We start from the raw sequence: 15,639 nt of genomic DNA, 5'->3' as shown, positions 1-15,639 counted from the left end.
GCAAGCGGTACCGGAGTGCCAAGTCTAGGTCCAAAAGACTTCTCAACAGCTTCTACCCCCAAGCCATAAGACTCCTGAACAGCTAATCATGGCTACCCGGACTATTTGCACTGCCCCCCCACCCCATCCTTTTTACGCTGCTGCTACTCTGTTAATTATTTATGCATAGTCACTTTAACTCTACCCACATGTACATATTACTTCAACTACCTCAACTAGCCGGTGCCCCCGCACATTGACTCTGCACCGGTACCCCCCTGTATATATAGCCTCCCTACTGTTATTTAATTTTACCTCTGCTCTTTTTTTCTCAACACTTTTTTTGTTGTTGTTTTATTTTTACTTTTTTTGTTAAAAATAAATGCACTGTTGGTTAAGGGCTGTAAGTAAGCATTTCACTGTAATGTCTGCACATTTGATTTGATTTGATTTGATTTAATCTGGATTACTGAATATGCACATTCATCTGGATGTACTGGATATGCACATTCATCTGGATGTACTGGATATGCACATTCATCTGGATGTACTGGATATGCACATGAATCTGGATTACTGAATATGCACATTAATCTGGATTACTGAATATGCACATTCATCTGGATGTACTGAATATGCACATTAATCTGGTTGTACTGGATATGCACATTAATCTGGATGTGATCTGGATATACTGAATATGATCCACTGCTGACTTGCATGTTCTGCTGCTTGTGGTGTAGATTGACAACAGAATGACAGCACATTGACGTGGGTAGAGCGAGATATACACTATAATATCAGGGAGATAAGTAAATAGCCATGACAGGTTGCTGTGGAAGAGAGACTGAGCGGGACCAGACAGGTACAGAGATTTTTCTCTTATAATAGCTGGTAGGTAGCCTAGTTTGCTGGGGAAGAATGTGATTCAATGTTTTACTGTAGTTATACAATCATTTGACTATAATAGTTTATTTGGATAAAAGTGCCTGCTAAATGACATATTCATTGTCAGATAGAACTGACAGTGATTCATTGTGTTTTTCCTTTTCTATGAAACGTTTTTTGACTGTTTGGATATCCATGATGAAGCCTAAGATGATGCATAGGAGGATGAGAGGCAGTGATGCTTAACTGCTTCAACCTTTCAAGATTTTTCCCTTGGCATTCCTAGGTGAAACTAGACAAACAATCTTGGTTGTTTTGTTACCATCTTCTGGATGTGGATTTTCTTTGGCCTAACAGCTACGCTTTATTTCCCAATGGCTGTTTTACATGAAAAAATGTGGATTGTTAATTCTGTCAAGAACACCAGACATGTTCCATCAATTCTTTAATCCTGTCCTTGGCTTGGTTGGCCTCTTACACTGTGACTGTTCCTGGCAAGGTCAGGGTCTACATATCAGGAGTCAGTCATCTCTTATATAAGGGAAACGAGGCAAAGCTAGACAGGGTAACTTGGCTCCCCCATCTATAAACTAGGCCTACTGTAGTTCTAATCTTTCCCAAACAGTTTTGGTTGATCAGCCAAGTTACCTAATTCAGAACAGCACAAAACTATATTGCAGCAAAGCGCTGTAGATATAGCATCTAAGGCTGGTTCTGGTTTGTTTTTGCAAAGTCTGAATCGTGGACAAGTTTAGCTCAGAGTAATAGAGAATAATGAATGCTCAATGCATTACCATTGTCTATGTCCTTCCATCTCTCAATCAGCTAACTAATGATTGATCAGCCCTGTTGGACATACAGTTCTGTCAGACTGTCTGGCATTAGGGTGTGCTGTACACGGGCCAATGGAATACAGATCTGTTTTACCTGTTAGCTGCAGACAGGCTTAGAGCAAAAGTGACCTCATCGGTCTGTCTGTCTGTCTGCCAGACAAAGTCAGTTGTCTAGTCCGTGTCCACCAGGCGCCATACTGTGAGCAATGTGCTGATGTGATGACAATACTGGTGACTGATCTTCATGCCTGCTTTCTCATGACTCTGGGATTTCATTTAATAATCCAAGAGGGGGCCTCCCGAGTGGCGCAGCGGTCTAAGGCACTGCATCGCAGTGCTTGAGGCGTCACTACAGACCCGGGTTCGATCCCAGGCTGTGTCACAGCCAGCCGTGACCGGGAGACCCATGAGGCGGGCACAATTGGCCCAGCGTTGTTAGGGTTTGGCCGGCCGGGATTTCCTTGTCCCATCGCGCTCTTGCGACTCCTTGTGGTGGGTCGGGTGCCTGCAAGCTGACTGCGGTCGCCAGCTGGACAGTGTTTCCTCCGACACATTGGTGCGGCTGGCTTCCGGGTTAAGCGAGCAGTGCGGCTTGGTAGGGTTGTGTTTCGGAGGACACATGGCTCTCGACCTTCGCTTCTCCCGATTCCGTAGGGGAGTTGCAGCGATGGGACTGTAACTACCAATTGGGTAGAAGTACAAAACAAATATATACAGTATATTTATCCAAGAGGACATTGTGAGAGTGTATGGGTGTAGATGCAGAGAGGATTATTATTGGTTTTCGCAATAGGCAACATAATAATCGTCTCTGAAAACTGGTGTTTAATAACATTCCTCTCTTTTCTTCCCATTGTTACAGAAATCGCTATTAAAGAATCAGACATGGGTCGTAAAGAAGCCGACTTTGACTGGAAGAAGACCACTGACAACATCCAGGAGGTGTTTGACTTCATGGAGGTGCTTGGATCGTAAGTACAGCTCACACCTGACCCACCTACCATAGGACCATAGGACCCCCCACCTACCATATGACCATTTTCACTACCTCATTAGAACATGCATCTCAGGAAAAAGAGTGCAAAGACACTTTGCAAAGACATCACTAGTTGAACATCTGGAAAGGGTCTGCTGAAAGCCCTTTGACCCCCATCCACTGGCTGAGGTGGTGGAGGGATTATGCAGTAGGTTTGATTGGATTGCCAGGAAACCTACTTTACTGGTGTCTTAGCAACACGTCCCTCTGGCAGCACTGAGGGTATCAGTCCTAGACCTCCCGATGGCGTCAGGTGATTATTAAAATGGCTAAAAACCGTCCTCAATGGAGCTATCTTTAGCTGGAGATTCATTGAGATTTTGATTTCTTTGGTACAATCTTGGCAAAGAGTGAGAATCCCACAAGATTCCACAGGAACTTTTCAAATCGTTTTTTCCAGATGTTTTTGATGGTGTTGTTGAAAATGTGAATTATTGTAACTAAGTAATTTGAGTAAGCACAACTATGCAGTTTCAAAATATTTAGATTTAGATAGTAAATAGTCATGCAACACAAACTACAGTGCCCTCAGAAAGTATTCACACCCCTTTACTTTTTCCACATTTTGTTGATACAGCCTGAATTTAAAATTGACTACTTTTAGATTTTCTGTCACTGGTCTACACACAATACCCCATAATGTCAAAGTGGAATTTTGTTTGTAGAACATTTTATAAATTAATACAACATTAAAAGTTGAAATGTCTTGATAAGTATTCAACCCCTTTGTTATGGCAAGCCTAAATAAGTTCAGGAGTAAAAATGTGCTTAACAAATCGCATAATAAGTTGCATGGACTCATTCCGTGTTCAATAATAGTGGTTAACATGATTTTTCAATGATTACCCCATCTCTGTACCCCACACATACAATTATCTGTAAGGTCCCTCAGTTGACTAGTGAATTTCAAGCACAGATTCAACCACAAAGACCAGGGAGGTTTTTCAATGCCTCGCAAAGATGGGCACCGATTGGTAGATGTGTAAACATTTTTAAAGCAGATGCTGAATATCCAAAATATGCATCCTGTTTTCAACACGGCAATTAGGTAAAACTGCAAAACATGTGGCAAAGAAATCAACTTTTTGTCCTGAATACAAAGTGTTGTTTGGAGCAAATCCAACACAACACATCACTGAATACCACTCTTCATATTTTCAAGCATGGTGGTGGCTGCATCATGTTATGGGCAGTGGTGGAAAAAGTACCCAATTGTCATACTTGAGTAAAAATAAAGATACCTTAATAGAAAATGACTCAAGTAAAAGTGAAAGTCACCCAGTAAAATACTACTTGAGTAAAAGTCTACAAGTATTTGGTTTTAAATATACTTAAGTATCAATAGTAAATGTAATTGCTAAAATATACTTAAGTATCAAAAGTGAAAGTATAAATCATTTTCCTTATATTAAGCAAACCACACGGCACCATTTTCTTGTTTTTTAAATGTTATTTACGGATAGCCAGAGGCACACTCCAACACTCAGACATCATTTACAAATGAAGCATGTGTGTTCAGTGAGTCTCTTGATAAGTGTGTGAATTGGACCATTTTCCTGTCCTGCTAAGCATTCAAAATGTAACGAGTACTTTTGGGTGTCTGGGAAAATGTATGGAGTAAAAAGTACGTTATTTCTTTAGAAATGTAGTGACGTAAAAGTTGTCAAAAATATAAATAGTAAAGTACCGATACCCCCCAAAAACTACATAAGTAGTACTTTAAAGTATTTTTACTAAAGTACTTTACACCACTGGTCATGGGTATGCTTGTCATCGGCAAGGACTAGGGAGTTTTTCAGGATAAAAAAGAAACGGAATGGAGCTAAGCACAGGCAAAATCCTAGAGGAAAACCTGTTTGTCTGCTTTCCAACAGACAGAGAATTCACTTTTCAGCAGGACAATAACCTAAAATACAAGGCCAGATCTACACTGGAGTTGCTTACCAAGACAACATTGAACGTTTCTGAGTGGCCTAGTTACAGTTTTGACTTAAATTGACTTGGAAATGGCTGTCTAGCAATGATCAACAATCAAGTTGACAGAGCTTGAAGAATTTAAAAAAGAATAATGGGCAAATATTGTACAATCCAGGTGTGCAAAGCTCTTAGAGCCTTACCCAGAAAGACTCACAGCTGTAATCGCTGCCAATAGTGCTTCTACAAAGTATTGACTCGGGTGGGAATACCTATGTAAATTAGATATTTCTGTATTTCTTTTTCAATACATTTGCAAACATTTCTAAAAACATGTTTTCACTTTGTCATTATGGAGTGTTGTGTGTAGATGAGTATATATATTTTTTTAATCATCAATTTTGAATTCAGGCTGTAACACAACAAAATGTGGAATAAGTCAAGGGGTATTATGAGTACTTTCTGAAGGCACTGTATGTGCATTGATTCTGCACAATTCAAACTAGCCTAATTTTAGTGGGTCAGCCAGCGTGAGTAATCCAAGGGGTCAATCAACTGTTCTTGACTGAGCAGTCCGGTTTTACTGAGGTTGTCGCGTTGAGATGCTTCGGGAACCCTGGTGGTGGATGATGGATCTGGGGTCAGAGGTAAATAAAGGTGTGTAGGCTACTGCTCCCTTGGGGTGCTGACGTCACTGGACCGTGGGAACCGAGACTTGCCTGGACCAAGGACTGGACAGGCAACCAAGAGAGGAAGCCATGTGGACAGACACAATTTGTGGGAACAGATGTCTTGGAGAAGATTGTTGCTTGACTAAGACCTCTTTAGTCTACAACCTCTTTAGTGATATTTGGAATCCACCTGTCATGGAATCTCGGTGTTAAACCCAGAAATAAATGGCAGCATGAATGAAGACACTTTTACATATTGCTGCATGATAAGTTATATAGATGTACAGTTGAAGTCGGAAGTTTACATACACTTAGGTTGGAGTCATTAAAACTCGTTTTTCAACCACTCCACAAATTTCTTGTTAACAAACTATAGTTTTGGCAAGTCAGTTAGGACATCTACTTTGTGCATGACACAAGTAATTTTTCAAATAATTGTTTACAGACAGATTCTTTCACTTATAATTCAATGTATCACAATTCCAGTGGGTCAGATGTTTACATACACTAAGTTGACTGTGCCTTTAAACAGCTTGGAAAATTCCAGAAAATGATGTCATGGCTTTAGAAAGTTCTGATAGGCTAATTGTCATAATTTGAGTCAATTGGAGGTGTGCCTGTGGATGTATTTCAAGGCCTACCTTCAAACTCAGTGCTCATAGGAAAATGAAAAGAAATCAGCTAAGACCTCAGAAAGAAAATTGTAGACCTCCACAAGTCTGGTTCATCCTTGGGAGCAATTTCCAAACACCTGAAGGTACCACATTCATCTGTACAAACAATAGTATGCAAGTATAAACACCATGGGACCACGCAGCCGTCATACCGCTCGGGAAGGAGACGCGTTCTGTCTCCAAGAGATGAACATACTTTGGTGCGAAAAGTGCAAATCAATCACAGAACAACAGCAAAGGACATTGTGAAGTTGCTGGAGGAAACAGGTACAAAAGTATCTATATCCACAGTAAAATGAGTCCTATACCGACATAACCTGAAAGGCCGCTCAGCAAGGAAGAAGCCACTGCTCCAAAACCGCCATAAAAAGCCAGACTACGGTTTGCAACTGCAAAGATCTTACTTTTTGTAGAAATGTCCTCTGGTCTGATGAAACAAAAATAGAACTGTTTGGCCATAATGACCATCGTTATGTTTGGAGGAAAAAGGGTGTTGCTTGCAAGCCGAAGAACATCCCAGCCGTGAAGCACAGGGGTGGCAGCATCATGCTGTGGGGGTGCTTTGCTGCAGGAGGGACTGGTGTACTTCACAAAATAGATGAGGAAGGAAAATTATGTGGATATATTGAAGCAACATCTCAAGACATCAGTCAGGAAGTTAAAGCTTGGTCGCAAATGGGTCTTCCAAATGGACAATGACCCCAAGCATACTTCCAAAGTTGTGGCAAAATGGCTTAAGGACAACAAAGTGAAGGTATTGGAGTGGCAATCACAAAGCCCTGACCTCAATCCTATTGAAAATGTGTGGGCAGAACTGAAAAAGCGTGTGCGAGCAAGGAGGCCTACAAACCTGACTCAGTTACACCAGCTCTGTCAGGAGGAATGGGCCAAAATTCACCCAACTTATTGTGGGAAGCTCGTGGAAGGCTACCCGAAACGTTTGACCCAAGTTAAACAATTTAAAGGCAATGCTACCAAAAACTAATTGAGTTTATGTAAATTTCTGACCCACTGGGAATGTGATGAAAGAAATAAAAGCTGAAATAAATCATTCTCTCTACTATTATTCTGACATTTCACATTCTTAAAATAAAGTGGTGATCCTAACTGACCTAAGACAGGGAATTTTTACTAGGATTAAATGTCAGGAATTGTGAAAAACTGATTTTAAATGTATTTGGCTAAGGTGTATGTAAACTTCCGACTTCAACTGTATCTTGTTCTCACCAGAGCCCTACTTCAGTGTGTGACCCACAGAACCTTTGAAATGTGATTCTGATTCACATCACATTGGGAGAAGATATTGTAAAACAGAAACGCACTATTATTTAAGTTAAGTATAATAGAGTAAAATAGTCAAAGTATAAAAATAGCTTTTTTCAGAATTATACATCTAAAATGCAGGTGCTGTGGAAGTTCAACTAAATGTATTTTAAGAATACTTATTTTCCCTGGGCAATGATAGCTTGCTTGTTCAGGATGGGTCAGCTTGGCACTGCTGGTGTCAGGGCTAAGGGCAGACTGACAGTGATATTTGCTCTCTCAGATTGGAACAAGGATCAATTAGCAGAAAGAACAGCTAAACAGATGGCGAAAGCTTGGTCAGGTGCTCTATAGATGTGATTATACTGTAATGTACAGTGAAACACTTGCATGTACAGCAATACCACGTTTTATCAAATTTTCTCTCTTTAGGCCTAATTTATATAATTAGCATACACACTATGTTTGACGATAAATATATCAGCATAACAAATGAGTGTAGTCCCTACTGTACTTCCTTCCTATGTTCTATCACAAGGATCTATCTAGGGGAATTAGGGAGGTCCATTGGATTAGGCTTTATAAAGCTAAACCCACATGGGACCATCAACAAAAACACAATCTAGTTTCCTGGCAACGTGATATACAGTACGTAGGCGTTCAGACTGTCGTTACACACCTGCTCTCTGGTGTAGATATCATCCCTGTCATGATCTTACCCTTATCATGGTTGGAAATATTAACTTTATTTCAGCTGTTAATGGTATATTTTGTCTAGATTTATTTCAACAGTTAATGGTATATTTTGTCTAGATTTATTTCAGCAGTTAATGGTGTATTTTGTCTCACTTTTGTGTTTTCAAACTGTACATGAGGAGAGTGTCTGACAACAAGCTTACTAATAGCTGCCTTGCATGCCAATGGATTGCCACGGATGCTGTTTGATTGATAATACCCCTTGAAGGTCATAATGAGAATCATGGGATTCTCTAGGAGAAGATGCAGTGTAGTTTTTGGAAAACATAAAGACGCCAGCATGTCTGACTTCCGTCCTGGGGCCTACCTCTGTGCACTACTGAGTTTAATGGGACAATGTGAGATGATGTCATAATAACTCTGTCTGCCTTCATGCAGTGACACTCGTTAGGACTTGTATTTACTATTTTTAGTCTGCCGCAGTTGAAGCAATGTTTGCTAATTATCTTTCTAATCAGGTTAGGTAATGTAACCTAAACCTTGCAGTGCTCTAATCTAGCACGTGTTCCTTAGACTGGCTTCAGTGCCGTAACTCAACAGAAAGGGGGCAGCACTTTTGTGGTACAGTATTTACTGTCAGTCAGCCCCTCTCTCAAGGCTGTGTATGACCCTATGACCTGGTCGCTGCTTGGGGTGGAGGTCTATCCGTGCTGGCTGCACATGCTCAGTCCATCTACACCTAGAGCCAGCCTGCCTGCCTGTCACAGTTTCCGTTGTGTAAGGGATAAACATGCTAATCCAGCAGGCAGGTCAGCTATTCCCAGACGATGCTGAAGATAGCTGGGAAACTGTACAGAACATAACATTGACTGAGCCCTTAAGCCACTCTACCCCATCTAAGACCTTAATAGGACCTTTTTCACAGTCTTAACTTCTGTTTTCTTGATATCACGCACCTCTCTCTAGTGTAATATCAAAGGGTGCATGTCCTGTAGGCCACCTGATACAGATGTAGTATCTTCATTTGATCACCCTGTTGCAGGATATTTGTAGTGTATTTTAGGTTTAGAAAGGCTTCTGAACTTTGTAATTTCCACTTTGAAATTTCAAACCTACAAAAATGTCCATTAATCATAATCCACATAATAATTTACATTTCCTTTTGCTGCAGGACTATTTTCCTGCTGTAGCAAACTGGCTCAAATTAACATCCTACACCTGTACCTGAAGCGCAATAGAAACCATCAACAGTGTATTGCAAACATTTATAACCTACTGCAGGTCCATAAGAACTGTAACCTACACCAAAGTAAAAATAATTCATTTGTAAGAAATTACAGAAAATTAGAGAAAAAAAGGAATGTCAGAAAATTACATCTCATTTCACATATCACCTCAGTTTCATGACATCAATCAACTCCCATGAGAGCTTGACCCACAGTGGCCTTGACAGAGTGTATTCCTAATGGGGAAAGAGGCTGAGTTTTTCTCAGCAAGAGACCTGATTATGTTTTCTCCGGTTCTGTGTAGTAATTGCACCATTATAATAGTTGAACTAACCCTTTGGCTATGTGTCTGTGTGTTCTCCCAGGGGAGCGTTCTCCGAGGTGTTCATGGTGAAGGAGAAGATGACAGGCAAGCTGTTTGCCTTAAAGTGTGTGAAGAAGAAGAAGCAGAAGAGTATTCAGAATCTGGAGAATGAGATTGCCGTGTTGAGAAAGTAAGAGTTGCAAACTTTGTTAATTGTATTATTTCAGTCTCCATTTCAATTGAATGAATCATGACTTCAACTACTGTATGTTTCACTGTATTTTCATCTCACATGCTAAACATGATATTCTCTCTCCCAGGATCAAACATGAAAACGTTGTTGGTTTGGAGGATTTCTATGAAAGTCGCTCTCATTTCTACCTTGTCATGCAGCTGTAAGTTCCATACCTTTTACCTTATATTACAGTAGAAGGGAGAAAATATCATGTTAATTATGTCCTGTAAAAACCCTTGAGTAGCCTACGCACACTCCACTCCACAAATAATAGTTCTTGCCACTTTTAATGACAGCCACAATGTTCTGCCTGTCAGAGTTAGTGCTCAGACTGCAACTTAGCACTCAAGTCACATGCAGAAGCATAATGCTGAATGTTCCCAACGTTGAGCCTGAACATAAGCAGAAGCTCATGGATAGAGTTTAGAGTTAGGCTGACTTGACTTAAACCCCTTTACTTTTTTTAATTTAACCTTTATTTAACCAGGTAAGCCAGTTGAGAACAAGTTCTCTTTTACAACGGCGACCTGGCCAAGATAAAGCAAAGCAGTGCGATAAAAACAACAACAACACAGAGTTACATATGGAATAAACAAAACGTACAGTCAATAACACAATAGAAAATCTATATACAGTGTGTGCAAATGTAGTAAGTTATGGAGGTAAGGCAATAAATAGGCCATAGTGCAAAATAATTACAATTTAGTATTAACACTGGAGTGATAGATGTGCAGAAGATGATGTGCAAATAGAGATACTGGGGTGCAAATGAGCAAAATAAATAACAATATGGGGATGAGGTAGTTGGGTGGGCTAATTACAGATGGGCTGTGTACAGGTGCAGTGATCGGTAAGCTGCTCTGACAACTAATGCTTAAAGTTAGTGAGGGAGATAAGAGTCTCCAGCTTCAGAGATTTTTGCAGTTCGTTCCAGTCATTGGCAGCAGAGAACTGGAAGGAATGGCGGCCAAAGGAGGTGTTGGCTTTGGGGATGACCAGTGAGATATACCTGCTGGAGCGCAGATTACGGGTGGGTACTGCTATGGTGACCAATGAGCTAAGATAAGGTGGGGATTTGCCTAACAGTGATTTATAGTTGGCCTGGAGCCAGTGGGTTTGGCGACGAATATGTAGTGAGGGCCAGCCAACGAGAGCGTACAGGTCACAATGGTGGGTAGTATATTGGGCTTTGGTGACAAAACGGATGGCACTGTGATAGACTACATCCAATTTGCTGAGTAGAGTGTTGGAGGCTATTTTGTAAATGACATTGCCGAAGTCAAGGATCGGTAGCATAGTCAAGTTTTACGAGAGCATGTTTGGCAGCATGAGTGAATGAGGCTTTGTTGCGAAATAGGAAGCCGATTCTAGATTTAACTTTGGATTGGAGATGCTTAATGTGAGTCTGGAAGGAGAGTTTACGGTCTAACCAGACACCTAGGTATTTGTAGTTGTCCACATATTCTAAGTCAGACCCGCCGAGAGTAGTGATTCTAGTCGGGCGGGCGAGTGCAAGCAGCGTTCGATTGAAGAGCATGCATTTAGTTTTACTAGCGTTTAAGACCAGTTGGAGGCTACGGAAGGAGTGTTGTATGGCATTGAAGCTCGTTTGGAGGTTTGTTAACACAATGAAGGGCCAGATGTATACAAAATGGTGTCGTCTGCGTAGAGGTGGATCTGAGAGTCAACAGCAGCAAGAGTGACATCATTGATATACACAGAGAATAGAGTCAGCCTGAGAATTGAACCCTGTGGCACCCCCATAGAGACAGCCAGAGGTCCAGACAACAGGCCCTCCGATTTGACACATTGAATTCTATCTGAGAAGTAGTTGGTGAACCAGGCAAGGCAGTCATTTGAGAAACCAAGGCTATTTAGTCTGCCAATAAGAATGCTGTGATTGACAGAGTTGAAAGCCTTGGCCAGGTCGATGAAGACTGCTGCACAGTACTGTCTTTTATCGATCACAGTTATAATATCGTTTAGGACCTTGAGCGTGGCTGAGGTGCACCCATGACCAGCTCGGAAACCAGATTGCATAGCGGAGAAGGTACGGTGGGATTTGAATTGGTCGGTTTTCATGAGGGGCATATGACTGTGCTTACACAGGCAGCCAAATTCTGATCATTTTCCCACTAATTGGTCTTTTGACCAATCAAATCAGCTCTGAAAAAGATCTGATGTGAAAAGATCGGATGTGATTGGTCAAAAGACCAATTAGTGGAAAAAAGATCAGAATTGGGCTGCCTGTGTAAATGCAGCCTTGGTCATCCAAAAATGTTAGGCTGAGTAATGCTTCCGATGCTTAGCTCATGGTTGGAGTTTAAGATTAGGTTGAGCCAGCTTTTAAGGGCTAATTGTTAATGGTTGTTGTTGTTGTTCTCCCGGTAGCGTTGCTGGGGGTGAGCTGTTTGACCGTATCCTGGACCGGGGGATGTACTCAGAGAAGGATGCTAGCAGGGTCATCCAACAGGTGCTCCAGGCCGTACAATACCTCCATCAGAATGGCATCGTGCACCGCGACCTCAAGCCGGAGAACCTGCTGTATTACAGTCAGGATGAGAACTCCAAGATCATGATCAGTGACTTTGGCCTGTCCAAGATGGAGGATAACGGTGTCATGTCCACAGCCTGCGGCACTCCAGGATATGTGGGTAAGGAAGGAGACATTTTTGGCCTTACAGATAATTAACTGTGTGTATGGGGGAGAAACTCTGTCAGAGGAAACACATTATAAAACCTTGGGGAGACAAGAAGAACATTCCAAAACCTACATAGTTAACCTAGACCTATCATCTATCTGTCAAACACCGATTATATAACACTAGTTGATTTAAATGAACTGAACTTGGAGAATTGTTCTTACTTACTCTGTTTCCCAACCTCCAGCCCCTGAAGTCTTGGCCCAGAAACCCTACAGCAAGGCAGTGGACTGCTGGTCTATTGGAGTCATCACCTATATCCTGTGAGTACTGCTATCATTGATGACCTTAGGATATGTATAGGCTACTGTAGTGAATAGTTGATTGCATGTAAAGACTATGTATGTCACCTGGTCTTTGCAGGCAAGAGTGCATTTGTTGTTCTCCAAGCTTGTTCATCTAATCAAGGGTTATCTTTAGAATGATGACTTGTTAGGATTATCAAAGGCATAGTCACGCTGACTCATTAGTGCCACTGGGCCATTCCCTCAACATGTCCTGTTGTAGTGGTCGGGTTAGAGCTCCACCTTGTGGACATTTACCTCTGACACACACACACACACACACAGTCTATCATTTCGTAATGGCACACATTTACACAGCATTATTATTTGGTTTCTCTAGGCTCTGTGGATATCCCCCTTTCTATGAGGACACTGAGACACGACTGTTCTCTAAGATCATGAAGTCACAGTACGAGTTTGACTCTCCCTTTTGGGATGACATCTCTGAATCAGCCAAAGATTTTATCCGCAACATGATGCAGAAGAACCCTAAGATGCGCTTCACTACAGAGCAGGCTCTCAGGCATCCCTGGTGAGTGCCATGATCAACAACATCAATTGCCTACTGTTTAGTCTGTAACATCTACAACAACATGCACTCTGTGGTGTTCAGTGTGAGGTGTATTCAGGCTAGCCTGGAAACAGTTTCTGTTACTATGACAGAAATGCCCGACTGAATTAGTGAAGTGAAACAATGGTGAAATATAGAGTGATTTAGTCTGGATTTCCAGGCTAAAACCAATAGGAGATTACAATGTTATTTTCTGTTGTCTCTCCTTCAGGATCATTGGAAAGACGGCACGGAGCCATGATATCTACCACTCAGTCAGTGAACAGATCCAGAAGAACTTTGCCTAGACCAAGTGGAAGGTGAGCCATCTTTCCATCTTGCTCAGTCAGAGGGTTCTGTCTCTCTCCCACATCTAAGACATAATCACAGTGTGTTGTTTACTTTCCTGTTTAAGGGCCATGAAATACTGTTAACATCTGTGTGTTAATCAACATTCCTGATTACTCATAATCAAGTCAATATCAAGACAACTAGGAAAAACATTTGACCAAATGAAAATGCCTCACTTAACTCATGATGATGGTTATCACTGTGGCATCTCATACAGTAGTTTCCTCTTAGATCTTAGCATGTTCCTCATCATCTCCTGTCTGTGTGCTGTTACAGCAAGCCTTTAACGCCACCGTGGCCATCAACCACATGAAGAAGCAGCAGCTGGCTCACTCTGACCTGGTGGTGAAGGCGCAGACCCTCAACATGCCCACCATCCAGGTCATCGACGTCTCCCCCCCTAAGTCCCACAACCCCCTGGATCCTGAGAGGCTGGAACCCAACGGGAACCACATGACCTTACCGATCACCTCCAGAGACGTGAAGAGCCCCCTGCCCCGTAAGATCAGCCAAAGCGAGCCGGCACACGCCCATACCCTTGCAGAGATGGGCAAACACGCCTACCACTCTGAGCCTGCGAACCTTAATACGTAAGCACTAACCCTAACCCTGACTCCCATATTTACATAAAAAGATGGCTAGCCTCCATTCACTGTGCCTGAATGACCATTGAACAGTGTGGGGAATATCCCAGATTTGCCTGTGTGACTATGTGATCTCTAATGGATGACTTTGCCTCTCCTTGTTTTAGGTACAGGGCGACGGCCAACCGCAATGGCCAGGCTCTTCAGACTGGAGTGTGCTCCGTCATGTGAAGGGTCTATGGACGGAGCTTGCGTGGAAAATTAGGTAGATATTTAACTACTACACATTAGATTCTATGTTACAGTGCTATACAGTGATTATTATTTGACCCTGCTGGTCATCTATGAACGTTTGAACATCTTGTAGAACGAGCTGGCCTTAATGGCCATGTACTGTTATAATCTCCACCCGGCACAGCCAGAAGAGGACTGGCCACGCCTCAGAGCCTGGTTCCTCTCTAGGTTTCTTCCTAGGTTCCAGCCCTTTTAGGGAGTTTTTCCTAGCCACCGTGCTTCTACATCTGCATTGCTTGCTTTTGGGGGTTTTAGGCTGGGGTTCTGTATAAGCACTTTGTGACAACTGTTGATACAAAAAGGGCTTTATAAAATAAATGTTGATTGAATGTAATAAGGCATGTTACAGTACAGGGCATCTTCCTTATTAGATATGGATAATGTACATGATAACCTATTAGATATAGATAATCTCAACTCAAGGTGTTGTTCCATTGGACTAAACGTGCGTCTCTCTCCTCTGCAGGTCAGTCAGCTGACTTGGTCATGGCTGCTTTCTTTGTGTGGGCCAGCCCAGGCACTGTGACTGGCAAGTGGATTCTCAGGACGGTCAAGGGTGGCCAGTGAGATCCAGAATCCAAAGAATTCTGAACAGTGCCTAGAAACTTCACTGAACACACACATTCTGTACAGCGCCAGAAGTACACACACATACAGTTAAAGTCGGAAGTTTACATACACCTTAGCCAAATACATTTAAACTCTGTTTTTCACAATTCCTGACATTTAATCCTAGTAAAAACTCCCTGTTTTAGGCCAGTTAGGATCACCACCTTATTTTAAGAATGTGAAATGTCCGAATAATAGTAGAGAGAATTATTTCTTTCAGCTTTTATTTCTTTCATCACATTCCCAGTGGGTTAGAAGTTTACATACACTCAATTAGTATTTGGTAGCATTGCGTTTAAATTGTTTAACTTGGGTCAAACGTTTTGGGTAGCCTTCCACAAGCTTCCCACAATAAGTTGGGTGAATTTTGGCCCATTCCTCCTGACAGAGCTGGTGTAACTGAGTCAGGTTTGTAGGCCTCCTTGCTCGTACACACTTTTTCAGTTCTGCCCACAAATGTTCTATAGGATTGAGGTCAGGGCTTTGTGATGGCCATTCCAATACCTTTACTTTGTTGTCCTTAAGCCATTTTGCCACAACTTTGGA

At 41.8% G+C, this 15,639-nt stretch overlaps 1 pseudogene; it reads left to right on the top strand.

Annotated features, from left to right (window-relative positions):
• Positions 1–2,357: 2,357 nt before the first annotated feature.
• On the top strand, positions 2,358–15,153 carry LOC121537414 (annotated as a pseudogene).
• Positions 15,154–15,639: the final 486 nt, after the last annotated feature.

This window comes from Coregonus clupeaformis, chromosome 24 (assembly GCF_020615455.1).
Source record: "Coregonus clupeaformis isolate EN_2021a chromosome 24, ASM2061545v1, whole genome shotgun sequence".
In the NCBI taxonomy this organism is placed as follows: Eukaryota; Metazoa; Chordata; class Actinopteri; order Salmoniformes; family Salmonidae; genus Coregonus; species Coregonus clupeaformis.
This window is presented reverse-complemented; position numbering and strand designations above follow the sequence as displayed.